The following is a 20,657-nucleotide window of genomic DNA, read 5'->3' on the forward strand; positions in this document are numbered from 1 at the left end:
GGACATAGTTATAACTTGCATATGGACCACTTGGTATGGTATTGTAGTGAGGAGCACTAGGTCTAGGTCGATACATGCCATGACCATGAGGATAGGAGGTATCATAAGAATGGTCTTGAGTATTGGCACCAAATCTGACACGGGGTCTCCTTGTGTCATGATTTTGAATGTTTGCTTGAGTGTAATTGTATGCATTGGTATGATCTTGGGTATTATCCTGGTCATGTGTAGTGGTAGTTCTTCTCCATGGGAAAGGATGAGTGTGGGGTTGTTCATGAGAGGTTTTATCTATTGACAATTTGGAGGAATTGATTATGTGTTGCAATGATGTTTGTCATTGATGTCAACACTAGCTTCTTTGGCTGTTTACCGGTATCCGGTTGGTCCCGGTAGGATGATTGGTTTCTGGTTGGTATGATCATGTTGATCCGATACTCCGGTATGCTTTGGCTTATGGAATTGGCTTAGATCTACTATTCATGCTACTCTAATATATGTTCAGTTAGTTGGTATTGATTTGGTGATCGAATGCTATCTTATATGCTGGTAAGCTTGGTTTATTGATTCGGTGAGGGTTTCACCGACAGAGCTTTGTTGAAGATCTTTTGATATTATGTATAAGTGGTGTTGGTGCAGCTTCTAGTAGGGATTCAAGATGCTGATGGTGATCATGTTCGAGCCTTGACTGATTGAGATAATTGCTTTAGCGTGTGTGGACCAAAATTGGGTCCGATGCTATCTAGGTTATGAACTGACTTAATGTAACGTGTTGTTGGGATTTCTCAATGTGTTTTCAGGATGACTTATGGATTGGATAATATTTGTTTGGCCTCAGGCCAACATGTTTTATAGTTATGTAATAGGTTTTATTGTCTAGATGGCCGACCTAATTGTTTAGGTCCCGGGTTTATATATATGTGTATGATCTCTTTGTAGATTCATGAGATCATGGTATGCAAGCAAATAATGTAATAATCATTCATGCAGTGGATTTGGTCGATCATAGGTGATCGAGTTGGGTTTATGCAAGAGGTTTAAGACCTCCGGTATTGAGCTTAACCAGAACTGTACTCAGGCATGGGAGATGCTATACTTGCAGTTCAATCTTCATTCCAGATTGTTGTCCGATGTTTTCTGTAGTCAATGAGACTCCTTTTGTGATGAGCAATGTGCTCTAGGTTGTTGGCCTTCCTGCATGTGCAAGCCCCTTATTGTAATATTTATTCATATGATCAGTGGATAGATATTGTGGGTCTCCAATCCCACCGTGGTTTTTCCTCTTTGAGGTTTTCCACAAATAAATCTGTGGTGTTATGGTGTTCATCTTTGTGGTTGCATTGTTGCTTATTGTTATATGCTTTTATGTTTACCGGTTGCTGAGTTGTTGTATTAATAAGGTTAAATTTCTCCATTCCGGTAGAACACTGATTCACCCCCCTCTCAGTGTTCTTAGATCCCAACAATTGGTATCAGAGCCTGGTGCCTCGGAGTAAGTCTAACATCTTGAGGAAGATCCTGTATCCAGAATCTATAGAGATAAGTTTAAGGAAGGAACTTAAAGTAGCACTTGAAGACTATGATGCTGAAAGATTGAGGAACATGAAGATGCAAGATGAGTTGAGATCTACGAAGGAATTCATTTTTACCTTGCAGGATGGGTTGTCATCTGCCCAAGCTAAAAGGAAGGAAATTTTATAAAACTAGGATGATGAAGAGAAGGATGCCCTTAAGGAACAATGTCAGAAGCTGAGTTAGGAGAATATTGTCATGAAGAATGAAATGCAAGCCCTAACTATGAGGATTTCCAAAGAGATTGAAGACCGGAAGAAGAATGAAGAAAACCTTTCTATATCTTTGAGAGACAGATCTAGAGAATGCATCCGGTTGGTTCATGAAAATGATGTGTTGAGAACTGAATTGGTGCAATCACAGAACAATGAGCAAGAATTGGAAAGAATGGTAACAATCCTAAGAGATGATCTGACTATTGCAAATGAATACAAAGATAAGTTCAAGGTTAGTTCTGCTAAGCTTGATGAATTATTGAAGGATCAAAGGGACACTGGAGACACTAGAGGTCTTGGATTTGAGCATGGAGAACGCTCTGGTACTGCAAATCAGGATAACACATTCGGTCAGAAGGTCAACCGGAATCAGAGGTCACCGATAAGGCAACCCAATGCACATAAATTTAATGGTAGATATTTGTTTGCAATAAATTTGGTCATATGGCTAGACATTGTAGAAATAGAGCTAATCAGAATAATAATGGAGTTCCCGGTCAATGTTCAAATTGTAAGAAGTATGGTCATAGGACAAAATATTGTAGAATGAATGTGAAATGTCATGTATGTGGAAGGTTTGGACATATGGCTAATCAATGCAGGTCAAGGAATGGTCAAGGTTACAGTAAGGCAATTCAGAAGAATAATGTCACTTGTTATGCATGCAACAAAGTAGGACATATTGCTAAATTTTGCAGAAGCAAGAACCTATCGGCAGGAAGTGATAAATCTAATGAGAAGGGAAAACAGAAGGTTGATGACACTCTGAAGGGAAAGCAAAAGGTTGGTGACACTCGGAAGGAGCATGAGACGAAGTGGGTTATGAAGTCTGAGGCTCAACCGACATAATCAATTTCCCTAGATGTTCATTTGGCTGAAGGATATCCCCTCAACCGACATAGCAGAATGTTCCTGAACCGACAGGAAACTCATTCGGTAACTAAGGCATTCGCCTTAGGGGGAAGCAAATTGATGACAGATCTTGCATTACCCCTAGTAGTGGTATGAAAGCCTGTTTCAGATCTTTGGAAGTCAGTTTGAAGGTTAACCGACAAATATTTCTTGGATTTGGATCTAGTTTGGTTTATCGGTAAGTCACTTTATGAGTTATGGTTTGGTCATACATCTACAATTAAGTACTTCCGAATCTTTGGTAGTAAATGTTATATCAAGAGAGATGATTTCATTGGCAAGTTTGATCCTAGATGTGATGAAGGAATATTTCTTGGTTATTCTAATGAAAGCAAAGCATATAGATGTTATAACAAAAGATTGCAGAGAATTATGGAGAGCACTAATGTCAAGGTGGATGAGCAGAATACAAGAAAAATAAGAATTTATGAGCAAGAACCAGTAGTGGAAATGGTCTTAACTGAATCGATAACACCTTTACCCGAACAAAATGCTGAACTAGTTACTTCGACAGTATCAGAAAATTCAACAATAATTGAAGATCAAGGAAGAGGAACATGAAGTCAGAAGATTCCTAGGTATGTAAGGCTGGATCATTCAAAAGATCAGATAATTGGACAAGAAGAAGGTTGGCAGCTGATGAGGTATGCTTAATTTGTTTAATTGTACTGGCATTAGTTATTGAAGCTTGTAAGGATGAATGTTGGATGAAAGATATGGAAGAGGAATTGGATCAGTTAGAAAAGGACAACACATGGACTTGGATGTTATTGGAACTAGGCTTGATTGGTTTGCAATGGATATTTCCAGAAGGAAGGAATTGATTATGTTGAATCTTTGCTCAAGTAGCTAGGATTTTCAGATATTTTCAAGGATTTTCTGGTATGGTTTTTGTTTTATGATGACTTTACACCTTGAGCATGTTCAGATGCGGATTGGGCTAGAGATATAGGTAACTGGATAGGTTCATCCGGTGAAGCTTTATTTCTTTGAAAGAAACTTATTTCATGGATCAACAGAAGCAATCATGTACTTCTTTATCTACTGCTAAAGCTGAGTATGTTGATGCTGTTGCTAACTGTACACAGGTTCTATGGATGAAGCATATGTTGAAGGATATAAAGTTGGATTGTAATGTACCGGTAGTTATTCCTTGTAATAACTCTGCTGCTATTGACATATCAAAGAATCCAGTATTTCTATCAAGTACAATTTTCTGAAGGAGTAAGTGGAAGCAAATGAAGTCAAATTGGTTTGAGGAATCATTTTATCATTTGAGAGACAGGTTGAGGTTCTATGCCCCTTTGGTAGAGACCCGAGTGATGTTGATTGACATCAGTCTAATATGCATTATTAGAGCTATTATTCATTCTCGATTGATGTGTTGGTGCTACTACTCAGAGGGAGGAGTCAGCCATATGGTTCAGAGGATTTATGATTTTTCTTTGATGTTTATGTCAGATTTCTGGCATTGATGTCAAAGGGGGAGAGATATTCATGTGAAAAACTTAAGGAGTTATATACATTAGGGGGAGAGATACTTATGTGTAAAACAAATCTTAACAAAGATATTAGTCTAAGGGGGAGATTATTGGCACAAGGAGGAGGAACAAAATTTCAGATTGGTTGATCCCACTAGGAGAGTTTGGTTCAGGTCTATGGATGGTTAATTAGTACATAGATATTTGGTTCAGAACCTCATTGTCATATCATTTTGTGGGAGATTGTTGACTGTCTTCCATTGGGGGAGACTTGTTTGGAATTTCTTGGCACTTGGATTTTTTTCACATCTAGTGTTGCCATCAATGCCAAAGGGGGAGATTGTTGGCAATTTGAAGGAATTGATTATGTGTTGCAATGATGTTTGTCATTGATGTCAACACTAGCTGCTTTGGTTGTTTACCGACATCCGGTTAGTCCCGGTAGGATGATTGGTTTCTGGTTGGTACAATCATGTTGATCCGGTACTCCGGTATGCTTTGGCTTATGGAATTGGCTTAGATATACTATTCATGCTACTTTGATATATGTTTAGTCAGTTGGTATTGATTTGGTGATCAGATGCTATCTTATATGTTGGTAAGCCTAGTTTATTGATCCGATGAGGGTTTCACTGATAGAGCTTTGTTGAAGATCTTTTGATATTATGCATAAGTGGTGTTGGTGCGGCTTCTAGTAGGGATTCAAGATGTTGATGGTGATCGTGTTCGAGCGTTGACTGATTGGGATCATTGCTTTAGCGTGTGTGGACCTAAATTGGGTCGTGTGCTATCTACGTTATGGACCGACTTAATGTAACGTGTTGTTGGGACTTCTCGATGTGTTTCTAGGATGACTTATGGATTGGATGATATTTGTTTGGCCTCACGCCGACATGTTTTATAATTATGTAATAGGTTTCATTGTCTGGATGGCCAACCTAATTGTTTAGGTCCCGGGTTTGTATATATATGTGCATGATCTCTTTGTAGGTTCATGAGATCATGGTATGCAAGCGAATAATTTAATAATAATTAATGCAGTGGATTTGGTCGATCATAGGTGATCATGTTGGGTTTATACAAGAGGTTTAAGACCTCTAGTATTGAGCTTAATCGAAACTGTACTCGGGCATGGGAGATGCTATACTTGCAGTTCAATCTTCTTTCCAGATTGTTGTCCGATGTTTTCTGTAGTCAGTGAGACTCCTTTTGTGATGAGCAGTGTGCTCTAGGCTGTTGGCCTTCCTGCATCTGTAGGACCCTTATTGTAATATTTATTCATTTGATCAGTGGATAGATATTGTGGGTCTCCAATTCCAGTGTGGTTTTTCCTCTTTGAGGATTTCCACGTATAAATCTGTGGTGTTATGATGTTCATCTTTGTGGTTGCATTGTTGCATATTGTTATATGCTTTTATGTTTACTGGTTGCTGAGTTGTTGCATTAATAAGGTTAAATTTATCCATTCTGGTAGAACACTGATTCACCCGCCCACCTCCCCCCCCCCTCCTTTCAGTGTTCTTGGATCCCAACACTATCATAACTGGCATGAGAATGAGTATATGTTTGGAATTTCAGGTTTTTGAAATAGGGAGGAAGGTGACTCAAGCGCAAGACGCTCTCTCCTATTACCACCATTATTAGGCCTCCTATGCCTTGTATTAGCTTGATTTATTTGATTTGGATCATCCTCCAAAATTTGTGACATCAAAATCATGGGGTAGTCTTGTTCCGCTTTGTGCCATGACTTGAAAGAAGTATTGTCTATCACTTTTCATGATTTCTTGAACCAATTTGTTAAAATGGGGATCCATGATGGTTTCTTCAACCTCTAGAGAATCCACAGATATATTGTCATCATCATCATCATTTCCATTATTGTTGTAATTGTCATTGTCTGGTATATTACTGCGATTGTCAAATGGATTATAAAATTCGTCGCCATCAAACTCATAGGTACTCATGTTTATAGACCTTAAAGCTTCTTCGGCTTCCCTTCTAGACCTTTGTGAATGGGTTTCAACCATAGACTAAAGTCTTGACCAAAAATGAAAGGTAGGATGAAAATGCAAAGACTATGGAAGACCAAGAGGTGTATGAAGTGTAGATGAATCTAGGGTAAACTTGCAATGTCCAAGAGTGTAAGACCAAAGTAGGTATGTTTGAGGGTAAGGTGTGGCTTCCAAAAAGATGATGGACCTCTTGATGAGGTAAGTTGACATTGACTCAAGAAGACCAAATGAGACCCTAAGATGATAGATCTTGATGCAAGAATCACCTAGTGTTGTGTTGTAGTATGTTGGCAAAGTGTGATGAGGACAATAAAAGTAACCTTTTGACTCAAATTTAGAAAAGATGTATGAAGGAAATGCAAGTGAAGGAAAATGATTGAATATGTGTGACCCAAGACAGGTTGACTGAAAAATGAAGCCCTATAGGAAGTAACATTAGAAGCTCTTTGAGTCTGAAAACTTAAGTCCTTTTCTCTCTTGACATTTTTTGTAATTTCTCAATTGTGAATCATAGATGTGGTTTTAGCAAAACTAGACGTGATTTTTTATCCCAGACGCAGTTACAATAAACATAGACGCGATTTCTAGTGATAATGACAATTTTAAGCTTGAAAGTCATAGACACGATTCTGCTTTACACAAACACAAAAATCCAACATAGATGTGGTTTTTGACAACACAAACACAATTTTTAAGTTTTTCTCTGGTAAATGTGGCAGTATATTTCTCTGATACCCAGACGTGATTATGCTCTACACAAACGCGATTTCCCAACACATAGGCGGTTTAAACTGACACATATGCGGTTAAGAAAATGTTTTGTAATTCTATCCAATTGTAAAGTTGTTGAATGTTACCAAATCTCAATGTTACGACTTTTAGTAGCAAGAAAACACAACAAAACATTGAAGACCCAATGTGTGAAGGTGTTTTTGTCCAAAAATGATAAAGTGTTTTAATTTCAAGTGTGACTGTAAAATGTCCTTGTTTGTTTTGCATGCACTTGGAAAACACAATGGACACAATGTTTGAAAATGTTTGATTGGTTATTTGACAATGAAGACATGAACAAATCCTAAGGCTGACTAGGACAATAGTTGTTGGATCTTAGTTGGTTTCCCAACTATGCTTATTCAGAGCGGATATTTAGATGCTTGACCCCACTAGGTCCCCTCCAGGACACTCACTTCTCTGGGCAGCCAAGCACCAGTCCCCATGAAAACTCCCCGTGGTGAACTTTGAATCTCTACTAAGACCATAAGAATGTGAGACGACATCAGAGGTTCGACCTCCTGTACCAACAACTAGAAGGTTTTTGGCTTCTAACACAAAAAGGTGTCTAGTAAGGGCATTCCTTCAGGTGGCTATAATCAGCAACATGTTACACTCTGTTAAATGGAAGGCCTCTCAACCTATAGAGGTTACGCTCTATAGGGTTTATGGGGAGTCATAACATCGTTATAGCAGCATGTAACACTCGTTGCTTGCAACTTTCATCACAAATACTTTTATTTATAGTGGCTTGGAAGAGTTTGGCTTTAGCTTGTTACCACTTAGGTCGTTCCCTCTCACTTGGCCTTATGGGCTACTCGGGAGGCAAGCCCTCTAAAAAGTAAAACAAAAAGAGTCTTTTGCTCAAGACACAAAAGACACTTGTTAATTTTAGAGGATCAATTGAAGTGATTTCTAGACTAAAGAAGACAAAGCAAGCAATTTCAAAATGTAATCTTTGCCAAAGGTCCTGCACCAAACTTGTTAGTAGTTTTTAAAATGATACCCCTCTTGCAATCACACAAGTTAGGTAAAATTTTAAAAATCCCAAAATATTGTGAAATAGGGGCCTTCGACAAGACGTTTTTCTCCTTTTCAAACAACTGCACCACTTCATTATAACCAAAATCTGAAAACCCTAAAGGAAAACGAAATGAAAATCTGAAAATCATAGACATGATTTCATCTGACACATACGCGATTATAGAACACAGATGCGATTATAGAACACAGATGCATAAATACAAAATGAAAACGCGATTCCAACTTTGAGACCTGCAAAACATATAGAGAAACGTAGACGTGGTAGAAAGATGCACAAACATGATTTATGAACAAAAATGTGATTCCACCAGCCATAGATGCGACTTTAGAAAAAAAACCTATCCTGCAAAACAACAAGATGACTTACAAAAATAGAGGTCCGCGAAAATAGAAGACACACACCAAATAAAACAAAAACATAGTTAGAAAAGTCACAGACGCGATTTTGGGATCTGTGATTTGGAATAAATAACATAATCAGAAACGCATGCAGAACTGCCACATACACGAAAAGAAACCATAGACGATTTTATCTGTTTCAGATGCGAAAAAACGCAGAATCGTCGCAATGTCGAACCTGCAACTCTAAAAAACACAAATCTACAAACAAGATGTCAAAATAAAAGGGACAAGAGTCCCACCGAGCGTGCAAAAATGTATACGGTGAAAAGTGATGATAGAAATAATAATATTGAAAGATTAACAAAGATCCAACCACAAAAACCCTAGCCTAACAATGAAAAACATCCACCATACACAAATGAAGATACTTATGATCATGCAAATAAGCAATAACAAAACAAGATATACCATTCACATGTCTAGTAGGGTTTCAATCTCCATTGTCTCCTATCTCCATTTATCTTCTTTGATCTACATTTGCTCTCAGATTTTATGTGTGCACAAGAGCTCAACAAAGAACAAAAATGTGGTTGATAGCTCAAGATCGCAAGAAGGCTTGATTGACGCGGTTAGTAGGGTTGATAATGAAAGAGAGTATCCTTTTATATAGAGAACACTTTAGGAAATGGAAGGATAAGATTAATATGTGTATAGATAAATGGTCGGCTAGGATTCAAGGGTAGGTAGAGAAAATAAGAAAATAATGAGAGGGTAGGTGGTGTAGGAATTAAGAGATGAATGACATGTGTCATGGATAGAAAAGGCTAATGAATTAATTAAATAAATAAAGATCTATTTAATTAATAGAGGAAGTGGGATCAATTAAATAAATAAAATATTGATTTAATTTAGGAAAATGACAATTTAAATAAATAAAAGTATTTATTTAAACTAGAAAAAGGCTAGAAGAGTATTAATGAATTAATCAAATAAATAATGATTTATTTAATTAATAGAAGACTTAAGATAAAATAATTAAATAAATAAAAATATTTATTTAACTAGACAAGACAATTTTAGGTGTCTACAATTACATATATTTGTTTCAGTTAATTTTTTAAGACAAAGTAATTTTAATCTGGACAGAGGTGTATTCCATAATGCATAACTTTTTTTGTATGCATTTGAATTAATTTCTTTTTGTGTTGAAACGAGGATATCAATACCTAGGGAAAAAATAGTTTTTACATTTTTTTCCTCTATTTTTTATTTATTTTTACGTGTGAAACACAATCCATAATATTCGATGAAAAACCTACATTCATAAGAAATAAAACATAAATATATTAAAAATTATACTATTTGGAAAGCTTATAGTAAGGACTAAATACTTAAAAAAATAAACTTCAAAATGAATTCATTTGATCCCCTGAAAGCTAATGTAAAAGTGGTTTTTTATTAGCATTTTGATAGGTGTGAAGGAGACTCCATTGTAGGTGTGATTTAGAGGTAGAGAGGTTCTATCCAAGAAATTTTGATTTAAGAGCCTTTGATCTAACTCTCCTCAATTTCTTCAAATGAGACATCTTAAACCTTAAATCATTATATTTTTTAAAAAATGTATGATTTTAACAAAAATTTAGATGTACCAAAAAGTGTAACGTAGTATTATGGGATCACCCAAATATACCACTTAATATATTTTATAATATTGCTTAACATTTTAAATTTAGTAATTTATTAATTATTTAATATATTAAATATACATTATATAAGTAATGTTTAAAATTATTAAATTAATTTATGAATTTTGATATTAAAGGCAACAAAACAAGGGTGCTGACCCAAAATACAATAGCCCAGAGGGTGTGAAGTCAATCAGAAAACTAGTAGTAACACATTAACAACACATTAATTTCAAGCTACAAAATCAAAACTTTCCATAACGACACTACCACAATAAACTAACAAGTTGACAAGTGAAAAGAAAAATTTGTCAAGCCAACAACCCAAACCCAAATCAAGGAGGGGTAGAGGCATCCAAGCCTTGACACAGAGGAGTTTGGGGGAGGGGGGAAGAATTCCCCTTCCACTTATGACAAACCATAGTCTAGGCAATACTGTCATTAGGACCATCAAGAGAGAGATCATTTGGGAGGGGCTCCGTAGGGTTACAATTAGTAGCGCTGGCAGTAGGCTACTACAAAACAACAACATTCTGTTGCAAAGGAACAACATTAGGAGCAAAATCGACAGGAGTAGGTTGCAGAGGAGGAGCAATAGGAGTAGGAGCCTCATGGGTGTAGGAGGATACAATAGTAGTAACAAGAGGTTTGACAGAGGCATCAAGATCAATAAGGTGCATCTTGTCTGAGGAGGAGCCATCTTCCTCCTGAGAGGAGTCAACAAAATCAGTTACAACAACATTAACTGCTAGGTGATCATCAATAGCATCCTTCGACCAAGTGGCAACACCTTTGCAGCGTGAGAGAGAACAATTTGAAGCTACGTGACCCATTGAGAAGCATCTCCAACATCGAAAGGGGTGACCCTCATAATCCAACAGTTGAATCCATGGCCTATCCCCGACCATAAGAACCACATCCCTAGGGAGGGGCACAAATATGTCGATATCGACAAACAATTGGGAAAAGGTAGAATGACCCATGGAAGTTGCGGCATCATCAACCTTCGAGAAGGTGCCAATGGAGTTACCAATGGTCTTGTAACAAGAAAGCTCCCAGAAATGGATGGGAAGATTAGGAGGTAGACCCAAACTAGACGAACATTAAGAGGTTCGGTAAGGGGGTTGAAAGAAGTTATCTAGGGCTTAATAGAGAGAGAATGATCTCCCCAAGCCCACAACTTACCTAGAACCAAATCAAGATCATGATTAGAAGTAAATGAAGCAATAAAAAAGCCTTTGGCGCAAGGAAAAAGCTCTACGTTGTGAGCAACCAAAGACTTCCAAGAGTTACTCACCCAACAATGAAGGTACAAAAGAGAAGGCCAAAACCCAGTAAATCTGCAAACCAAAGCGAGGTGTTGGAAGAAATCAACATTTTCCACAACCTCCTGACCACAAACCACAACAGGGGAGGTCTTGGCACAGGGGAGGGGACAAATTCCCTTAGGAGGGTGAGTAGTAGAGCTGGCCATGCGAGCAAAGCTTCGCCCACTAGCAAAGGAAGGAGGTTTGGGAGGAACATCCACGACAACAATGGTAACAACACATGCACTGTAGAAGAACCGATCTCCTTTCCCTCAGTAACAACGATACCCCTATTACTAGTACCCACAATAGAGTCAGTCACCAAAGGCTGGCTATTACCATTGATTTGAGCAACCTTAGTAGTTGGGGCAGTACCAAAGGCTGCAACTGAGGCACTGCCAGAACCAAACACAAAGCCACCAAATGCACCATCATTGGCACTGACAGGAAAGGGGGGAATCCTCTCGCATAACAAGTAGGCTCGTTCAAACCTAAAAGAGCATGAGAGTCGTTGGAGGGCACAAAGCTAGACATCATTGTTTTTTTAATCAACAACAAAGTCTTATGAATTAATTGTTAACTCTATTAAAGTCATTTTATTATTAATGTATTCAAATATTAAATTAGCATGTTATATAATATTTATTGAAGGTTTCTAATTGAATTTATTTTATTATGTTATATACTATTATATATTATATATTATATTATATAATATTATAACATAATATTATCTTATTACATGTACACTTTTTTTAATAGAATTATTTCTGTAGTTCAAAAAAAACACATTTATAAATTGGAAAAGTACTCAAATTTTAGATAAATATCCACAATTACAAAAATACTTAAACTTATAAAAATATAAAAATATATCCTCTCTGCAAAAAGTAGTATCTTTACACATGCAAACTAACTTTAAATATAAAAACTACACTTTACACTATACATATTTAGTTACATATCTTTGTATATCTACTCATTTAAGAAAAAAACAAATCCTTCTAAATCCTTCTAATTCTTGAAAGAATTTTTAAAGTGCTTTCACTTTGAAATTTGCATAGTGACAATTTGTTGAATTTCTATTGCTTGGTCTAGATCAGTTTCATTTATGATGTCGTTCACATGTTGGCAAGAACTTAAGGTAATATTCTCATTGAATGACATTGATTAAAATCATTGCCTAGAATTAATATGAGGACGAATACAAATTTTGACGGATGGTTGCGGTTGTAGTAGTACGCCTCTAGGCGTAATAGTCTAAGCATGTTATGTTAAAATATAGTATGCTAGTTATGGGGTTTGTCATTAACATTATCAAATCAAAACAATGCACTATAGACACTTTGGGTAATAGATAAGCAAGTATACCGTAGGATAAAGCATTATGTAGTAACTCATTGATAAATTATTTTTATAATCATTTGCAAATAATTGATACATGCTTTCATATTCTTCAACTCACCCATATGATGGTTTCCAGTTGGTGGGAAATAGTGGAGTGGGACAAAATAAATAATGAGAATAGTTGTCTAAAGGGGTGGAAAAAATGAGAATATGAGTGGTCAAGGGGGGTGTATAAATTGGTTAAGACATATGATTAGCATGCCTATATAAAGATATAGAAATAGGTGTGGGTATGAGTGTGATTGAAAAGGGTTTACAAAAATGAGGAATGTGTTAGAACTATTTTGGGCAGGTTTTTTCCTTTTGCTTTAGTTAAGTTTTTTCCTTTCATTTTTGATTTTTTTTTTTTGGGTCTTGAGCGCCTTCCCTTTTGAATAAAGCTCTATTGTCATGGTTTTCGTTTGGAAATTACTTTGGCAAATGTTTCAATGGTTATGTCTTTTTATATCCTTAGGTCGATTAGGTTTAATCCCTTTTGCATGATGACTTAAAGACTCACGTTTGATCACATGTTTAAATCATCCTAAGGTGGGCCATGCGCATCAGTGTGCTTGTGTTTGTGCTGAGCTGTTTGATGTGGAAGACAATTGGTTTCCATATTGTTAACTGGGAGCTCGGTGGGGACCCTTTCTTGGTTTTCCTGAGTCCTGAGTTGAGCTGAAAGGATCAAGAACTCATAACTCGTGGAGTCCTTGTCTTATGCTTTGGCAAGTGTTTGAGAAAGAGGAAGTAAAGAAGTGAGGCGGTGATGGGACCGACGATCTCCTTGGATAGGGAGACTTGAATTTTGCCACCACTCGTCGATTGTTTGAGATCAAGGGTGCATGTTTAAACTTGTGTGAGACCCGTTTGCGCCACCATTTTTCACACGAACCACATTTATGAAGAAAAAACTGACAAATTTAAGTATCAAGCAACTTGAAATTCCTCAATTGCAGAATGCTAAGAAGGTTTGATGCAGAGTTGAGGAGTTGAGTCGTGTTCCGTATGAAGGGATCCAATTGCTACAAGAATTTCTCGGTATGAACGAAATCCTGTAAGTTCTGTTGCTTGATTCTCTTGTTATTTTGAAGGGCCTTGTAGGGTAAACAATCGTAGCCCTAGTTTGAGTAATTTTAAGGTCTAGGTTAATATTTGGTGAATTTTCAAAATGTCTACTCCTTCGAAAACCTCGCAGTGTAGAGAACGAAAAGCCAAGAGTCAAAAGGAGGTAAATCTCCATGATGACCCAATTACTCAGTTACTCAGATCATCTTAAAGGCCTAAAACAGGGGCTAGTGTCCCGAAATTCTTTATAAACAATGTGACTATAGGGAGAGTTATTTTAAGGTAAGAGGACACCATATATTCAAATGTTTCTTTATGAAATCTGAGTATGAAATTCTAGAGTGTAACCCTTGGAGATTAGGCTTGGCTAGGTTAGTCGTCCCTAATGTTTTGTCAGCGTGGACCTGGTTAAGGCCCTTGCCAAATGTTACAATCCGAGGATCGATACATCAAAGCCATAAATGTGTTACATCCCACTTGTGCCCTAGTTGTTAATATGCAATGATTACGCCATGACATATGTTTTCCCTAGTGTATTTATGCAATATTTGCAAGATGTTTAACGTGCCCTAGTTTATCATGTTTAAATTGAATGAATGTGCCCTAGTTTTTCATGTTTAAATTGAATGAATGTGCCCTAGTTTTTTATGCATATTTGAATGATGTCAATTGTTCTTAGAATGATGATTTGATGAATCATACTTGATAAATTGATGACTAGATAGTTAACATTATTACATGATGTTTTACCCTTGTCAATGATTAATGAAATTTCAGAATAGGACAAGATCTTGATCTAACTGGTTGAATTGGCCAAGTGTGTGCAGGAGATTGTCGTCCTCTACGAAGGGAGGGAAAGTATCATCAAGTCGGGAGGTAAAGAGAAGGATGAACTTATGCCATCTGAAACCCTAACTCTGAGTCAGGTAGTCTCATGATTGACCTTGTCAAACTTCATCTGTCGTCGTGTCAGGTAACCCTACTTGGTTGTGTAGAGATTTTAGGGTTCACAACCCTAGGTTATTGATTGCATTTTCATGGCAATTTGCTACTATTATCAATATTGAATTTTTAATTAATTATTATTAAATTTCGCAGAGGCTCATGTCTTATTGTGTAAATATATTTATATATGTACATAGCAATATTTATATCTTATGCATAACATGTATATGAGAGTATATATTCCCAACAATATACGTGCTCCCATAGGCATGGATACATAAGGCGTATATATTCATATATATAAATATATGAATATGTTATACAAAAATTCTAGTAAAAATGATAAAGTTAAATTTTTTTAAAATAAAATAAAAAGATATATATATATATATATATATATATATATATATATATATATATATATATATATATATATATATATATATATATATATATATATATATATATACCATGGGTCAAATTCCTTTTTGGTAATATTGCTAAGCTAAGTGTATTGGCATGGAAAGATATACAATAAACATTTTACCCTCCCTTCCTAGCACAAAATACATTAAATTTCTTATTCTTCCTAATCTTCTTTTAATCGATGAAGGGTTTAATAGTTATTGAATGTATTTTCTCATACCATGAAAGATGCACCTATAGGAGGTTCATGGGAAACGCCGATAGGAAATTAAAAATAATATTTAAATATTTTTTAATGTTATATAATTATTTATATGATAATTCAAATTCATACATGTTTTGATAATAATTTTTAACCTACACTACTCCTTTCATCTAGTATAAATTGGAATGATTTGAAGCTGCCTTGTTTATTCTTATCATGTCTTTAATCAACAAAACATGATGGACAAAAGACTTACAAAATTAGGAGCTACATGCTATGAAATTACTCAAATTATTTGATGATATTTTCTACTTGTGTTTGTGACAAGCTAGATGTTGGAAAGAGAATAAAACACAATAAAGAAATGATCTAACCAATTACAAATTCAAAAAATTAAACTCACTAAAACCCTGGCAAGTGACTTACCTCAACTGCACAAACTGTATTATATTATCAATGATGTCAATAAATTTTGATTTGTACAAATAATCATTGTAACATATAATTGGATATAGATGTTATTCAACAATTTTTCAAAATTTGTTAAATTTTCTCATTCTATTTGAAATAATCATATTCATTTGAAGAACTTAATTAGCCATATTCCATTACATGAATAACATGATATAATTGATTGATAGTCCATGCCATGGATAGTGGTATTTGTCTACACTTATCTCATGATATAGTTTGTATTAGTATAAGTAGCAATGGGAGCTCATTACATGGTGTGAGGGGGAGTTGGCCTTCGAGTTTGATATGAATGATATCAGGTTATTGCAATTTTTTCTTGGTCTTGAGGTATGATAGAGGTTACTTGTGGATATTCCTTCGTTAAGGGAAATGCACAACAAAGATTTTAAATATACCATACTCAATTTTACTATATTAATTAAAGTTTTAGTATGGTAGCTTAATTTTTTGATTGAATACATTTTAACAAAGGGCTAGAAATATTTACGAGGAGATCATTGCTCAAGGCCATTTTGTGACAAGGTGTACATCAACTTTGACTAGTGGAGGTATGTTAAATGTGGGGCTTTACTAAAATGATAGATGGAGACTTGATCCTTTCTGTGGAAGATGTTTACAGTTTACTCATGGATGAAACAAATGAATGTACAAACGAGTATTATTAGGCATAGTGTTGATTGAAGGGTCTTGGATAGACATTCCTTAGACAGTCCAGGCCAATAAATTGAAGCCAACATCTTCAGCCTTGACCCTTTTCAAGGTGTGATTAGATGTTTTATGGATAAGTAGATTTCAATGGGATAAAATTAGTACATGACTTATCATTTACGAATAAGTTTCTTAAAAAAGATACGTGAAGAAATTAAAAAAATTTGCTAAGTGAAATAATTAATCTTTCTTTATCCATAGTTTCTATAGTGTGAAATTTGTAGTTATATGAAGTTATTTAAAGGCATATCTTATATAAATAAAAAAAATGTGTGTTAGCTTCTTCACCCATGGCACCAATTTCCAAAACTGAGACCCCGATTCACATTACAAAGGGACATAGTAAAGCATTAAAAAATAAGTAGATTATATTATCCCCGCTAAATTTGATAATCACAAAATATAGCATAAAAAAGCTTCAAGAGAGTTTTACCAAACCAAGGAAACCAAATATCCAAACATTAATAATGTGTATGTTGGAAAAGAAATCAAGGGAACTTAATCATAACATTAAGTAGAATAAAAAAGTGAATGCAATAGTATAATAGTGATATATGGATTGATTGCCCAAGAAAAATGTTTAGGTTATCCAACAAACAATAAATGAATAAGTTGTAGAGATGTGAGAATTTGTAGATGTAAAGTGTGTGGCTACAATGTGCATTTGTGCATTGATTCGATGTTTATGTTTTTGTTTAAATGCATGAACATTTGTTTAGGTTGTAGAGCAAAAGAGGAAGTCGAGGAAAGATGAATACTGCAAAATGTGCATGATTGAAGGCAGTAAGAGAAGGTGATCACCCATTTGATAACCACAATGATTTACATACTTATTTAGAACATTATTTAGGATTTGATGATTTGATGAAATAAGAAAAAGGATCACACTAGGTAGTGTGATAATAGTTGTAATAAGACCTAATGGTGGTTGAACACATCCTCAAAATGGAGAATGGGTATGCATTTGCTCTTATCACATAGATCTCTCTTTTCAATTCACCATATTTATACTATAAACATTGCTAGTTATATTGACTACTCAATAATTTGTTTTCATCTTAACAATGATTCACTATATCTTAAATGTTAAAGTAAATAAAACATATTTAGTTTTTAACAAATTCTTACCATCTACAAACGAATTGATAGTTATCTTTGAGTTTGATTAAAGGAGAATTGTCTTGGCCTAGCAAACTTTTCAAGAGTGCTTTTAGCATTGCTAGTTTGTTATTATAGATCTAAATATAAAGACGGTCTTTATTTACTAGTGCAAAAGAATCACCCTTACGTTCGCTAAAGGAGGTTCTTCTTTATCTGACAAACTTTTCAAAAATGTTTTTAATATTGTAGGTCCAAGATGAATTTTTGTTTGTTGATACAAAATAATCACAATTTATAAGTAATATGCCTTTTGAGGATTTAGATGAATTGATCCTAATGTTGCAGATTAAGGCTATGATTATTCATGGAGCCTAGTGACCTCCTCTGTATTCCGTTATGCTTTGATGAATGTCCATGCCTTGTTCCAACACTCTCATTTTGGCAGAGGTAGGAGGACGCTGGCAAAGGTTATGAAATTTGGCTTTACACTTGCCAATTGCATTCGCTTGAATGTTTCTAAAGCCTTTTCAACAAATCCAATTTGTGCATATACTGCGATCATCGCAGTCCATCACACCACATTTCTTTGAGGCATTTTGTCAAACAGTTCACGTATACATGTCTACAAGGGCAATTGCAACTGCAACTGCAACTGCAAGATTTGAAGAAATTCCTCTATCTTCAATGCTTTGACGGATGTCCATACACTGTTCAAAATCTCCCATACTGGCGCAGTTTGGGAGTATGCAAGCAAATGTGAATTGATATGGTTTGAGGCCTGTTCGTCGCATATGGTGAAAGAATATGTCTACTTCATGAGGATGCCCATTTTTCTGTAATCCCCATTGATCATATTCGATGAGACGCTGTCTGCTCTTTCATTATTACTGAGTATGTGTGCTAAAACCGTACTGTTGTTGCTTAATGCCATTGATATATTCCTCTCGCGCAGATGTTGATGGAATTTATAACTTTTTTGGCACTTTCTGGGGAAATTTACAAAGACAATTGGATAAATTTCAGAGCCATTTCTGGATTTGAAGCGACATTGTGCAGAGGAGTTGAAATTTGTTGTCATCCATGAGGTGTTGTTGGAGATAACCATCACGTCACCGTTTGATTACCAACAACCTATTTCCGGCGAGGATTTTCAGGGGAAGATGTAGTGGAGCAAGTCCAGTGAAAACAAAGCCTATTGGCTATATATATATATATATATACATGTATACACCTGAGGATAACTAATCTGTCCCCGCAATTCTGATTTAGAAAGAGAGAAAAAGTATTAAAGTACCCGCACTTCTGATTTTTGGAAAAGGGTTTGAGTTGTGTGCAAATAAAAAGGAAATATACATCTTATTTTCTGGTATGATTCTGCTGTCAACTCCTCCTTGTATAATCATAGTCAGGGGACTTACTATATATAGCATGCTCTCGATCGACTTCAGGAAGTCGAGGCACCCCTATAAACCTACAGGCGATGGGACGAGGAACTCAAACTTTAGATCGAGGCGTGAGCATAGCGAACCGCTCTCCTCGACCAACGGGAGAGCCCTCGACCGTAAGGGCAACTATCTGTAGTCATAGTCCCTTGAGCCATTCATATGGGATGAGATAGTTACCTGATCGCGGTATGATCCATGATCCGTATTCAATATTGAGGGCATCAATGCATTCCGACATAACCTCTGTTTCTTCATAGAATTAGAGGGCAATCTGTGGTTATCTGAGTTCTTAAATACTACTCCTATTCAACATATATCTCTATGTTTAGTTTTTAATAAATTTACACTGTTATAAATCCTTAGACTGTAGCAGTAGTCTAATGATACTGAGTAAATTTAAATGCCCTTGAATAAGAACAATATGTATCTTATCATTTTAAAAAAAAGTCTGTTATCTGAAGCAACTGACAATACTTATATGTATGTGTGAAGGTACTTATGTAAAATTGTATATGTACTTTAACATATTCCTGTAAGTGTATACCGGTATGGTTTAAAACTAATAATTAGTAGAGTAAAGTAGTAAAGAGTTTTCAAACCATACCTCTCAGATTAGAGAGGGTGCTCTTCCTAAGACCTGAAATAAGAAGATTTATTACCTCCTTATTGAGTTATTTCTGAATTGTTTGTCTGAAAAGTCAAACAATAATGAGGATAAACTATCTGATTGAGATTACCATCCCTAGATTATGAATTAAACTAATACCCTAGCCTAGGAAGGTAGTGGGTAGAATGGCACAACTGTACCCTGATGTAAATAACATCACCATTTAAGAGAATACCTTCAAAATTGCCTTCACAACAGAGTCATGTCAAGCATGGTGGAACCATCCAAACTTAAGGGTTGAATGGACAACTGGCGGCTCTTATGCCCTTTACTTTCCCATTCCAGGGAATTAGCTGGATCAACACAAGTCTTTGCAATCATGAATGAGAAGAAATTTAACAGTAACTTTTAAGAGTAGTAGTACTGATAACAAAGAATATTAAAATATTATTTGGTCATAGTACGTAAATGAGTCCAGTTGAACCTACTTGACCCTAGACCTATGCTGAGAAGGGTGGTGATCATTGACATCACGTCTAATCATGCTTGCAGTGTTTAAACCTTGGCCAAAGTGGTGCTGCATATTGCAAGCTACTGTCAGATCATTAGTACCGGATACACCTCTAGTCAAGAGTGTCATACTAGTTGGGGGTTACCCATAGTGTATGACCAAATAGCTTGTGTAGGTCCTAAACACCATGTCTCAAATGGCATGAGTTGCACTTCCCGTTACCTCCCTGTAAAGGGTCGGGCCAATCTAGTCGAATATGGCACGAGGGACTAGAAGTCTGTGGTTGGGTAGAAAAATGCCCTAATGATACTTTCCCTCCTCACTGGTATGTTGATAAAGTTATGAAGTTCAGAATGTTAGCATCAGATGAAATGTACTCTCTAAACCCTCTCTCTTTCATTTTAATGCAATGTGTTAATTACTTTCATATCTTCCATTCATGT

General features: G+C 35.8%; 1 protein-coding gene across 1 annotated transcript in view; it reads left to right on the plus strand.

Annotated features, from left to right (window-relative positions):
• The window catches only part of LOC131030365 (protein WHAT'S THIS FACTOR 1 homolog, chloroplastic), a 42,253-nt gene extending 27,490 nt beyond the window's left edge, over positions 1 to 14,763 (plus strand). Inside the window, exon 6 of the mRNA XM_059216713.1 lies at positions 14,620 to 14,763. The gene's annotated coding sequence lies outside the window, so the exon portion shown is untranslated. The remainder of the gene's footprint in view (positions 1 to 14,619) is intronic.
• The last annotated feature ends 5,894 nt before the right edge of the window (positions 14,764 to 20,657 follow it).

Source organism: Cryptomeria japonica, chromosome 2, assembly GCF_030272615.1.
Source record: "Cryptomeria japonica chromosome 2, Sugi_1.0, whole genome shotgun sequence".
Lineage (NCBI taxonomy): Eukaryota > Viridiplantae > Streptophyta > Pinopsida > Cupressales > Cupressaceae > Cryptomeria > Cryptomeria japonica.